Here is a 13147-nt window from a genome sequence, read left to right on the forward strand (position 1 = left end):
GTGAGGAAGCTTTTGCAGACAGACAAGACAGTAGAAAGGATTGGTGTGAGCTACAAGAGTGGGTGAACACCTTGGATGGGGAGAATGTTGTGGAATCCCAGTCTCAAGTTCCTCAACAAGGTAGCAACTTGACTCAAGTCCTCACCCATGGGACTGTCAGCACTGCTTCTTCACTGCCCCTGTGGTGGCAGTGGTGGAGGCTGGACTCCATGGTGAGGCTGCCTCACCAGGGTGCTGAGCATGCCCTCCATCTGGTGCAGGCAATGTCCAAAAGTTCAAAAGAATATTCTGCACACCAATCCTGGTAGTTCAACATGGGTGACAAAACACCCCCCTCTATCACCACTCCCAGAGGGGGGACCCAGCCCTGGCCTGTGGGGCAGAACTACCGGATGCCACAGGTAATGCAGGGGCATCAGAGAGGGCACCACCAGGCTGCAGCCCAAATGTGCAGGGCCTCAGTGCCAGGGCCAGAGGAGCCAAGGTAGGTGGATCACCTGGAACTAGCCTACCTTGTCAACCTGTAATAAATTTAGATATAAAGATAAGTTAAGGTTAGTAATAACCAAACCAATGTTAGTATTAACATAATGGAACATAATAAAGCAAAAACAAGTAATGGAATGAACCACAGAGCAGGGAAGCATAAAATTAAAACTTTAATGAAAAATAATAAAATGCACGTTAAATACAGAAGGTAAGCATTTTCACATTAGCTTCCTCAGACCTTTAACAACAATCCAGCATCACAGATTTTTAAATATATAGGAACCAGTCACAACCTTATACTAATCATCTATGCAACTGTAAAAACAATAAAATCACAGGTATTTGAATATACAAGAACCCTGCTCTGTGGTTCATTCCGTTATTTGTTTTTACTATAGTTTATTCTCGATTTATAATGGAATATTTACTCTCGTTGGTGTATTTTGGATTTCATAATGGAACAAAATATTGATTAATCCACATACATATTAAGGTATATTATGTGGAGCATAACAATAAACAACAGAAAGTGTGTTAACAACAAACCATTATGAAATAACCCATAAGGCCAATATAAGTTAGTTTAACAGCATATACTAATATTAAATCATATTAATACATAACATTAATAAATTAAAGAAGATAAGGGGTGAGGAGAGAGGAAAAAAAGCATGCCATTAATGAATTTGCATATGATATTAATACACAGACTGCTAATACATACTTCTACAGGTTTGCAGTGTCTGTTGTGACTACAGTGACTCCAATTCTTCTATAGATGATGTTTCATGTATATACCTCTCAAGCAGTTAGCATGGGACAGTATGGGCCAAGCACTAACAAATGCAGGTGCACAGTTATATGGAACTGTTTCTCATACTGTGCTCATACATTACTACCAAGGTGTTCTGTAAATGGATTTGCAAATACATTGCACTCCAGGTAATCATTTATCTGCTAATCAAGGACCAGAGAGATTGGGCAGTTTTCATTACATTATGAAAAGTCATAACAGTTGAGAGGTATGGTTTTGTACATTAAGTAGACTAGACACCCATTCATGTCTTAGTTGGCTGGCATGGGATTAAAACCCAAAAGCTGTGACTCCAGGGGACATGTGCACTTAATGTAACAATTGACTACAGTGACATTAGAACATGCATGCAATGAATACAGGTATACTGCAGTTATTTGAGCACATTACTTATCAGACCACAATCCTGCTTTACACTTTATTGTTATTGCTCCTTAGAATCTGTGAATTATACACATATCTACCCAGAATGTGGAATACCTTACCCATATACTTTGTTCGTGGAGTGGGAAGAATAGAGAGCATTATTTGACTGAAAGTGGACTGAAGACAGCCCTGAACCATACTGTGGATTGTGTAATACATTTATCAGGCAATTACTTTTGCATTCTTTATTAATCTCATTTTCACATTTGACTGCAGTGACATTAGAACATACATGCAATGAATACAGCCTTACTGCAGTGATTTGTACATGTTACTTATCATACCACAGTCTTGTTTACACTTTATTGTTACTGCTCCTTAGAATCTGTGAATTATACATGATATCTGCCCAGAATGTGTGCTACATTACCCATATACTTTGTTCCTGGAGTGGGAAGAATAGAGAGCATTATTTGACTGAAAGTAGCCTGAAGACAGCCCTGAACCATACTGTGGGTTGTGCAATACATTTATCAGGCAATTACGTTTGATTTCTTTTTTAATTTCATTTTTGCATTTGATTGCAGTTATATTAGAACACACATGCAGTGAATACAGCCCTACTGCAGTTATTTGCACACATTATTTATCAATCCACAATCTTGCTTTAAACCTTATTGCTTATTGATATTGGTATCACTTATTGTTTATTGCACTAGGGCTATCAGAAAATATCCATACTTACCGCACTCATGGTGCATCCTGTCCATGCACCCTGCATGAGACTGGACATTGCAAGCCCATTTAGCTGCAGCTGTTGGAAGAGAAGCAAACCATTATTCATACCAGTTTTACATGGATTCAGCTTGTATTTTAGTAAAGTACTGACAAATATACTTACATATATATGGGGCATGCCCAGGCCTAGCCTCTTGGACCCAGGTGTCCAAGGTTCCCATCTTCCTTCACTTCAGGTCATCATAGTGGTGATGACACTGCTCACCAGTGTGGGGGATACCAGTAGCACTGATAAGATCCATGGCCAACTGATCCCAGTCTTCAGCTTTACATTCTGAGCCCTGGTAACAACCATGCAACGGCTGGGGTTCATAGTTCTGATCCAGGAGTCCAACAAACCCTCTGGACTCCTGCATACCCCACCTCTGTGCCTGAAAGTGCGGTCCCTCACCAACACTGCCAGGAATATTGACAGGCTACTAAGACTCCAGCAAATGCTGCAGAATTCCCACCTACTGGCCTTAATATAGGCTGTTTTTCTGCCCTTACACATCATACTGTAACATTCAAAAAACTGCCACATTGATCAGCATTGCGCAAACCAGCATAGTAGAGCTAAGCATCACGTAAACTCACAAAACTGTGTTTTAGTGAAGCTTACTAATGCCCAAACAGGACTAGCCATTGACAGTGTTTAAGCAGTGCTTAGCATCATGTAGCTTTTCCAAATGTAACAATTTTGTTTTTGCATTAAACTGCCCTTTAGGTCATTTCACACATTTTCACAGCAATAAATGTAAAAAGGTATGACTCCTGGGGACTCAAACCCAGGACCTCCTATACTTTAGGCCATGACTATACCTATATAGATACTTGGATAGTGAGCAAACCTATATACCTTCACATATACTACTAAGCTACCTGTTAGCTTCGGTAAGCACTGCACCTTATTATGCGAATGGCCATTTGAAAAAATAATATAAAAACATGTAGACAAAAACACATAATTAATTTCATCTAGTTTCTATTTTCAGATATCTGGCAGGTGTCAGCTGTGCATGTGTATGTGCAGCTCAGGACTGCAGCACTCCACGCTGCCCAAACAGGCATAAAAATTAAATAAAAAATAAAATAAAATTCACACATATTTCTACACTAGCAGGGTACATCACATGGATTCTTATCCTGTACACAACATCTGTCCAGGAATTCCCTGGACAGTCCACAACCATAGGACAGCATCTACACTTCTGCCCACATGGATTAAATATCCATGTTACTATGATCTCCCTCCACAGAGCGCCATGATAAATATGCATGGAGCACTGCCATGGGGAACTGTGGCCATGTACATGGGTAGATTCCATGTAGGCTCTGTACGGAGTCTACACAGATTTTATTGAATCCTGAGGAGTATTACTCAACTCTGTAACCTGCTGTCATAATTAGAAGTCTTTAAAATGCATTTTACTGTTCATATATATGGAGTCTTCCATATTTTGTGTGTGTTTTTTTCAAAAACTAGTCCCCCATTTATGGTAAAGCTCATATTAAGCAAATAGCACACTGATGTCTCCATTACCAGTCTGTGTGTAGTGTAAAATTATTAACCTCTGTCACATATTAATTACATCAGACAGCTGAAGAATGCCATGGACAACTTGAGTGAAGTGCAGTAGTGCAGAAACACAGACAGATGTCATTGTTTGTAACACACAAAATCCTGGACCTGGAGTACAGGTAGGTGTGACCTGGAGTCAGTTTATAAGTACTGACAATCCCACTGGGCATGCTCATACATTTAGAACTATTGCCCCTTGCTCAGAATTACCTGTTATGTATAGATACGTCAATACATGCATACATATATGTATACATATCTGTCTGTCACTATCTCTCTCTCCCATAGATAGTATATCTATCTCTCTGTATATACAAATAGAGATATACCACTATACACACACACACACACACACACACACACACACACATATATATATATATATATATATAAACTACATATAACTATATATATATATATATATATATATATATATATAGATATAGATATAAAAACATAAATCTCAGGTCTCTCCCCATATATCTATGTAACACACACACACACACACACACACACACACACACACACACACACATATATATATATATATATATATATATATATATATATATATATATATATATATACCACACATAGTTACATTTCTATATACATCCCTGTTATATACATAAATATGTCTGGGGATGTCTGTATTGTCCTACATAACCTGATAATGGTGAGTAAACCTGCACTTCAAAACATCTAAAACTCATAACATCTAATTTCATAACATTGAGTCCAGAACATCTAAAACCCAAAACATCTAAAACCCATAGCATTGAATTTCATATAATCTAACAGTACAAATCACATGAAAATAGCATCACCTCCACATATAATGACATATAATGACACCAAACTACCAAACACACTTTTTACTATGTTTCTGCAGGGGGGCTTGATACAGTGGGGTTAAGAAATTAACTGTTTTCCTCTGTAGTTGGAGTTGGTATATTTAATTTACGGGTGGAGGTGGGGGTGGAGCCCCCCACATGGGGGGGTGTATGAACCCCTGCAGAAATGTAGTAAAAAGTGTGTTTGGTAGTTTGGTGTCATTATATGTGGAGGGGATGTTATTTGCTTGTGATTTGTAGTGCTAGATGTTATGAAATTTGATGTTATGGGTTTTAGATGTTCTGGTCTCAATGTTATGAAATTAGATGTTATGGGTCTTAGATGTTTCAAACAAACACAAAAGGCAAAAGGACAAACTTAAAAAAAAAAAAAAAAAAAGCAGGAGAGACGTAACAAAAAAATAGATGTTTCAAAGTAGACCCACTATCGCACATCTATAATGTTGTTCAAAGGATCCAAAGCAAGTGCTCAACAGTACATAATGCACTTACCTACAGACCCCTGTGTCTGCTGGATGTCACCACACATACAGCAACAAGTGAGCTGGTGGAGTAATATATAATATTGTCTATGCACACATGGACAAGGCACATTGTTCTTCCACACAGGCTTGCCCATACAAATTCAAACAGCCACATATGGCCAAAATGTTAACTGTAGCCACATAGCTAGGATAAATAACAGTTATCTGACTGCTAGGCTACTAGATGCAGATAACTGTATGAAGCAATTTCACTGTGCATGCCACAGATGCTATTCAACAAAAGCCTAGTTTGTGTAACCCACAAGTAGTTTGGCTGCAGTCATGTCTAAAATAGTCATCAGCTATTGTGTGTGTGATAAGTCCTGTGTGTAAGAGCTGTTAGACAGATGCTCTAATCTCTTCAGGCCACTTGGTGTGTGTGTGTGTGTGTGTGTGTGTGTGTGTGTGTGTGTGTGTGTGTGTGTGTGTGTGTGTGTGTGTGTGTGTGTGTGTATGTGTGTGTGAGCATGTATCCCCCTGCAAAATAACTGCAAATCCCTCATTAAATATCAAAGTGCAATAGTTCTGCATTTTTTGGCCTTTAAGTTGCTGCCATTTTTCAAACTGCCCACTTCTGCAAGGCCTGCTGATGCCATCTTTCTTAAGACTACTAGCTGCCACTGTAACAAAAAAGTGCGAGTGATAAGTACTGTGATGTAAAGTGTGTAAGAGTGGATATGTAGGGGTTCTAATCTCGCTCCCAGCCACTCCATGTGTATGTATCTCTGTACGACATAAATAAGATTACCTCAGTAACTTAGAAAGAGGTAAGTTTTTGTGGTACTTTTCTTGCAGCAGGTGATGTGGGTCTTCAAATGCCTGACCACAACTCGGCCTGCTGATGTCATCAAGCATAAGATGTTCTAAAAAGATAGCAATAGCAGACTTGAAGTGTAGCACATGTGTCATGTATTGTGAGCTGTAGTGTGTACCATTAGATAGGTAAGAGTTCTAATCTACATGCAGCCAACTTGCAGCGTGCTGTGCCATGTCCTATAAACAGTAATTGGAAGTCTTGCTATCCTCAATGTAGCCAGATTTATGTGTGCAGCTGTTAGAGCATTTTACATCAGCTTATGGAATCATGGGATCTTTGAACTTTAGTAGCATAATGGCCCTACAGCCATCACAATCCTAGCCAAGTTTACACCTTTATTTACATGATCAGCACATATTGCCCCTTTCCACTATAGAAACACGCAGAAGCCCTTTGGTGAAATGATGGTCACCCAGCCAGTCATACATATGGCACCTGACGAGGTCCACTGAGATGCTCTATTTGCCATTAGGCAGGATTCTGTTTCAAAGATGTGTTAAAGTCTTCTGGACAGATCTCTCCCACCAGCATGTATTACTAATGTCACATACCAGGTTAATGTCCATAGAGTGAGTAATCCATGTACCATGCCACCTACAGATATGCAGTATTTGCAATCAAGCAGGGTCACACATTGCCCCATATGTAAAGCAGAGATAACCTCTAAGTAGTCTATATGCCACAGGCTACAATGACCACTGATTTCAGACAAAGCCCATTGAACAGATACTGAAGACGTGAAGTTCCCTTGTGAGGGGTGATTGTGTTGTGTGCAATTGCCAGTAGTGCTTGGAAAGGTACAGTAAAAATGGCCATTGTACTCAAATATTGTCATGCTGAAGGAAGAGTACATGGAGGTTATGAATATGTCAGTTTCAGGTGACTGTGCCCTCAGTTATGACATATGATTCCTGTCTTACCACTGGGGAGACATGGTGATCTCAGGTACATTAGGTGTAAACCTGTGTGGCCAGACCTGTGTGCCCAGGTCCATCACCCCTGAGTATGCACATAACATGTTGCGACTAATGCACTACTTATCAGAAACATATGTGTTACTGATGGAAATGATACTACATATTTATTTGCATGGAGTTTATGGTCATTAGTATGTCAACAGGCATTTGTTTATCAATATCCTCTTGAACGATATTGACATAACTCACAGAGTCTCTGACTGCTCATAGTTTGCAGACATCAGCCAACATTGTCAACCATAGACATTCAGTATTAACTTGTATTGTGGATAAATGGATTCCAAGCAGTACAGGATCCAGGACTGAGCCCTGTTGAACACTACTGCTTACAGATCAGCTGTTGGAAGTGGATTTCCCTATTTGCAGTATGTGTGCCATCAATGAGCCACATAGTGACCCCTATAATGATATTACCATGGATGCTTAAGTGAGTGGTTTTGTCAATTATGTCTGAATGGGGGACAGAGTCACACAGCTTGGTTGCATCCTGGGGGTCATATGCCCTGATGTCCCCTCACCCAGGTCCCTGGTGATTGCCTCAGACATGTCCACCATATTTAACAGCCATGATGTCCCTGTCAGAACACTAAACTGTGTACAGTCAACTGTTTGTAGATCACATATATATTTGCTGATCAGCTCCATGATGATTTGTCCCATGGGCATACAGATATGGCTACTCAGGCAAATAGGTCTATAATACTGTTGGCTGGTGGACGCACTACTTCTGTGAAAAGGGATAACAGTTGCCATTGTCCAGTCAGCTTGGATGCAGCCAGTGGTTACAGTATGATTGCAAGGAGTTATCTATGTTGTTATTAGTCCTTGTTAGATCCCATGTAGGACACAGCCTGGGATGTTAGCATGTCCAATAGATGCTGTGTATCCCTCATAAAAAGGACAATTATGGCCTGCTCTGTAGATATAGAAGGTATGAGACAGTTTGTGGGAATGTCATGCAGCACATGTAGTGGGGACAGGGGAGTGAAGTTAAAGCAGAACCTGTGGGACAATAGATTAGCTATGAGTACAAACCCATTATATGTGGTATCATTAAGTATGAGTTCACCAACAATCTGGGTCTGTCCTCTGAGGTTACACATGTAACTACACTGTGTGATGTGGTTCTTCTTTGTGGGGAGGCTAACGTAGTCACATACTGTTGCTACACAATGCCACAACAACACTATGTGCTTGTTTTAGCTGAGGAGGTTGTGCCTATATTTTAGGGGGCACCCTCACCCCAACTGTCACACAGCAATGTCCACCTATTATTGTACAGCCTGTTAATGGCAGTTGTCCACCACTCAAGTTTGCTGTGCCATGAGGAGCTTATGTTCCTCCTGTCAGGTACAGCTGAGTCTATGCAGTTGTACATAATGCATAGGTGTAGAGCTCTGCATACTTGCCTGTCTCATCTCAGGGGGGAGGTGCAGTCATGCTATGTAAACCATCCCATAGGAGGTAATACATTGGTTTGTTTAAGTATATTTCTGTATTTTCTGCAAGTGGGGGGTTAGGTCTGAAAGTTTTATGGAGACTGATCTGTGGTTAGATCTCACCAGGGAGGATCTTACAGTGGGTGGCTACAGTGGTCACCCATATTGGGAAACACATGATGCACTATGTTGGCACCCCTTGTGGGGATGTCACACCACTGGTACAGGGCATTGTAGTTCAGGATGTGGACTGACCTTTGGGCAAGTGAACTTCAGCACAACTAAGCAATACAATTGGTGGATACTTAATGCCATCCCAAACCATGATGTACTGATATATCTTGATAGGCACATGCACATTCAAGTAAGCCCAATGTGTGTCTGGATTCATGGAGGTGCTCCTGTAGCTGGAAATGGCTTGATTAGGTGCCCTTCCAGCAGTGAATAGCACCTACAGTGTTTCCAGGAAAGCATAGTGTTACACTAAATCTGGATGTGAATCTATCCTTAATGAATATGTATACACCACCTGCATTACCTTACACACTGTCAGTTGGAGGTCTGAACATGTGGGAGGATGTGTAGTCTGGTATGTCTGTGGTGCTGTCCACAGCCATGGACCAGGTGTCTTTGACTGCACAAATATCTGCATATTCCAAGGTGGGGACACCTTCCACAAAGTGGGGTCTTGTGTTGCTATTCCCAGCATGTAGCAGCATAGCCATGATGTTATATAAAGATGGTGTTCTCATTGGAAAGTTTTTCCTCTAGATAGTGCCTATAAGATGCACTGTGGGGTATCGGCAGTCTTGGCCAGTACTCAAAATCCCAAGGATGAGAGACGAAGACCATCTCTGGCAAAGCATTGACATCTGTTGAGCAAGTCTTCCCAGGCAGACATATAGTGGCTCCCCTTACAATGACACCATACATGAAGGCAATTATTGACATCCATAATTTTCCATGTGTATTGAGCCATCATCCTAGGTGAGGGTCAAATGCAGCTGAAAGCTATAGGCATACCCACAAAAGACACAGAGTGTCTAAGCTCAGTCATGTGCCTTCATACAGTCTGGTGAGGTATGTCTCTAGTCATACACACCTGCAGGAAATATGACGTCATCATTATGTCACCTAATATTCCTTGAGTTGCGGCAATGTGTGGTATGGGATATCATGTCAACCCACAGACAGCTAACTGTGATGTTTTCCATATGTATCCTGGTGACAGAGACATCAATGTGTCTCAAGATGTACTCACCTATGAATAATATGTATACTTTTGTGTTTTGCTTCAAGTGTTTAACCAGTGAGACAGTGGTACATGCGCTATGATGTGTACTGTGCTCTCCAAAGTTAGGATTTTCTGAGGTGTCTATTGTTTGGGAATGTGTCTGATAAGGAGCTGCACAGATACAGGTGTGTGTGATGTGGGTGTGAGTGGTGCAGGAGGTGAGCTGTGCATGTTGGCAAAATACTCATTGCCATATGCACTGACTGCTGTGTGAGACACCGTGGAATCAAGGTTTGAAGTACAGTCACATCTGTCGCACTTTGTATTTGTGTGGTATAGGAGTAGAGGGGTGAGAGCACTTTCCACATCTCATCAGCAGTCATTGATAATGCCTTTAGCAATACAGTAATACTTGTGTGTATGTCACAGCATGCCATCGTTAGGCAGTGTCATGACAGATGGTGAAATGTAACATGTCACCTTTATGTAGGTCCCCTAAGGTAACAGAGCACCTGACAGGGTGCCATGCAATGCTTTGCCAGCAAAATGGATGTTGGATTCACCATAATACTCTCATTAGACATGGTTCCAATACCATACCTACAAATGTGACACTGCATGTCCTGCAAAGTTAGGGTCATGGTGCCACGCCCTTAGGATTGACAGCCTGAAACACAGTGCTTGTATACATGCCTTGCAGTGAAGATGTGTATTCCTGTGCATGCACAGAGGACTTTAACTTTGCTGACATTATGTTGGCCTTGCAAGTGTAAAATGCATGTCAAGCAACCATACAGCAAACTGGTTGTTGTGTGACATGATGACGGAACACAGACATGTGTTCCAGGTACATAACTGTAAAATATGACATACTTAGGACATGTGGCAAGTCGGCACACTTTGGTCAAAAGTGGCCAGTTCTCTGCAGTAGGCCTTGCAACCATGTCATGCAGATATCCACCATTAATCTGTTGAAGGGCAGGATGCATGAAGTGCTGTGAAATTGTCACCTAAGATGGATCACCACTGTGCTGCTTGTTTCAACAAGCCCGGCCATCTATGTCACTGGACATTACACATTATATTGTGATGCTCCAACTTTGGTTTTGGACCAACTTTTGGACCTCCATCTGGTCAGTTCTTTAGTGACATACCACCAACCCTGGTACAAAAGGCATAATAACATGTAAAAGCCAACTGATTACTCAGGTCACTAATCAAGGCACCTACCCGGAGGATGGTATGTGAAGACTACAGAGCCTTTGATGATGTGGGACAACCATGTGGATGAACAAACAAGCTATGTCCTGCTTCTCATCATGAGCTTCATAGTAACAGTTTGCGTGTGATGACAGAAAAAGTATCGGAGCATGGTATCCCATGACAGAGGGTTTGTGGTGAGACCAGCAGTAGTAGTAGCCAGGCACCAGCAATTCAAGGGACTCCCTTGCTTTCCATATTCTTCACAAGGTAATTGTGCCCTTTATGTACACACTACTTGAGTACTGCCCAACAGCAGAATACCTTTATAAAACCTCCCACGTTACCTTCACAAGTATACACATTACCCTTCCATCAATTGTTTGTCTGTGCTCTGTACAGACATATTGGATGACTCTTTTCTTGGAACATGATGGAAGTAACTGCATTACTTAGTTGCACAGAGGACAAGTAGCATGCTGCCAAGCAGTGTCTCCAGATCTTTCAGTCATCTGATATGTAAAGCCATGAAAGGAGTTAGCATGGATACGATCAGTAACAATGTTGTAAACCTATTGACACTGGACCAAACACAGTTTGTTTTGCTGAAGGCCAGATCAGGCCTATTCACCCTAACTGGTGGACCTCATTGAGTGTTACACTATGCAATAGATGATGGGAATATGACTCTCTCCACCTACGATGGCCTGACAAGGTGTGTGACAATATTAGGCCAGAAGACCTTGCTGAAAATGTGTAGGTTATTTACAGAGTGGTATGTTAGCTGATGGATAGCCAAGTGTCTGATAGTCATAATGTGGGAATATGGCATTGGGTAAACCTACACAACAATGACACCAGTCACCAGTGAACTTTCAACAGACATCATTAATGGAGTACCCCTTGTAACCATTACCTTCTCCGCAGTCACGGCCACTATCACTGACCTCTGACTGACTACATTTTCAGGTGATTGCATACTAGGAGCTGTCACTGAATCCCACAAAGAACCAACAGTTATCCAGGATGGCCTGAGACACACATTCAGTTGTTGTCAGAGCCACTGACAAATAATGAATGATAAGGACTGCACAATACTAACTTTTTGGAAGTTATCTACCCCTAGAAAGTATAGTAGTGTCTGCACACCGCACACAGTTGAGCCATTACTCATTGACTTATTGACACAGAGAGTAATGTAGACTTTGACTTTCACTGGTCAGTAAGATGTGGGATCCATTCAATTTTGTACAACCTATACAGAATGGTATGGCATGCAAATCCTAGACTGTCATTATTATACCATATTTGCACTTATCACATGTATCATTGAATGGAATAGCCCCTTTGCTATGTGACTACACAGGCATATCTTGCAACTGTAGCAGCTACACAGGTTCTATAATAAACCAATATATATTGCAGATAACATGTCCAATGCAGTCCGTGTCAAGAGCGGACATGTGTAGCCTGTCTCCTACATACTTTGGAAGGGATGTGTATGGCTAAAATACAGGGAGGTGTCAGATCCCACTGTGTACCTCCTCCTTATCCAAGACAGAACTATCACATGTATTACCTATTCTACACACCTACACCATCACTGTGGTATAAATAGTACATGATGGAGAGACAGGTATGTAACACAGACACTACACCCTATATGTAACAGGCTCCCCATGAATGTGAAGCACACGTCTGCTGTAATGCACATCATGTGCAAGTTACACAATGGGATGCAGAACAAGACAATCATAACTGGTGTAGGACAAATGTCTGTAATGGACAATGGAAATTTGTAGATGGGTCATCTACATCACCACAGCTTGTTGATGTGTTAGTTCCAGAAACCGTGGGCACACTAATCAAGGGTATCAGAATGTTTCATAGATGAGAGATACATAAGTAGACTGCATGATGCCATTGTCATTGTTAGCTTCTTATACACATAAGACTCTATGGAGCCATGAACCTATACTGTTGTACCTTGCTGGAGCTATATGTCTTTTGTGCTGACATTTCATCCTGTGCTGTAATGTCTATGGTTTTATTTCTGATGTGTATACATAGGTGC

This window comes from Protopterus annectens, chromosome 4.part1 (genome assembly GCF_019279795.1).
Source record: "Protopterus annectens isolate FY-2018-M chromosome 4.part1, PAN1.0, whole genome shotgun sequence".
NCBI lineage: Eukaryota > Metazoa > Chordata > Ceratodontiformes > Protopteridae > Protopterus > Protopterus annectens.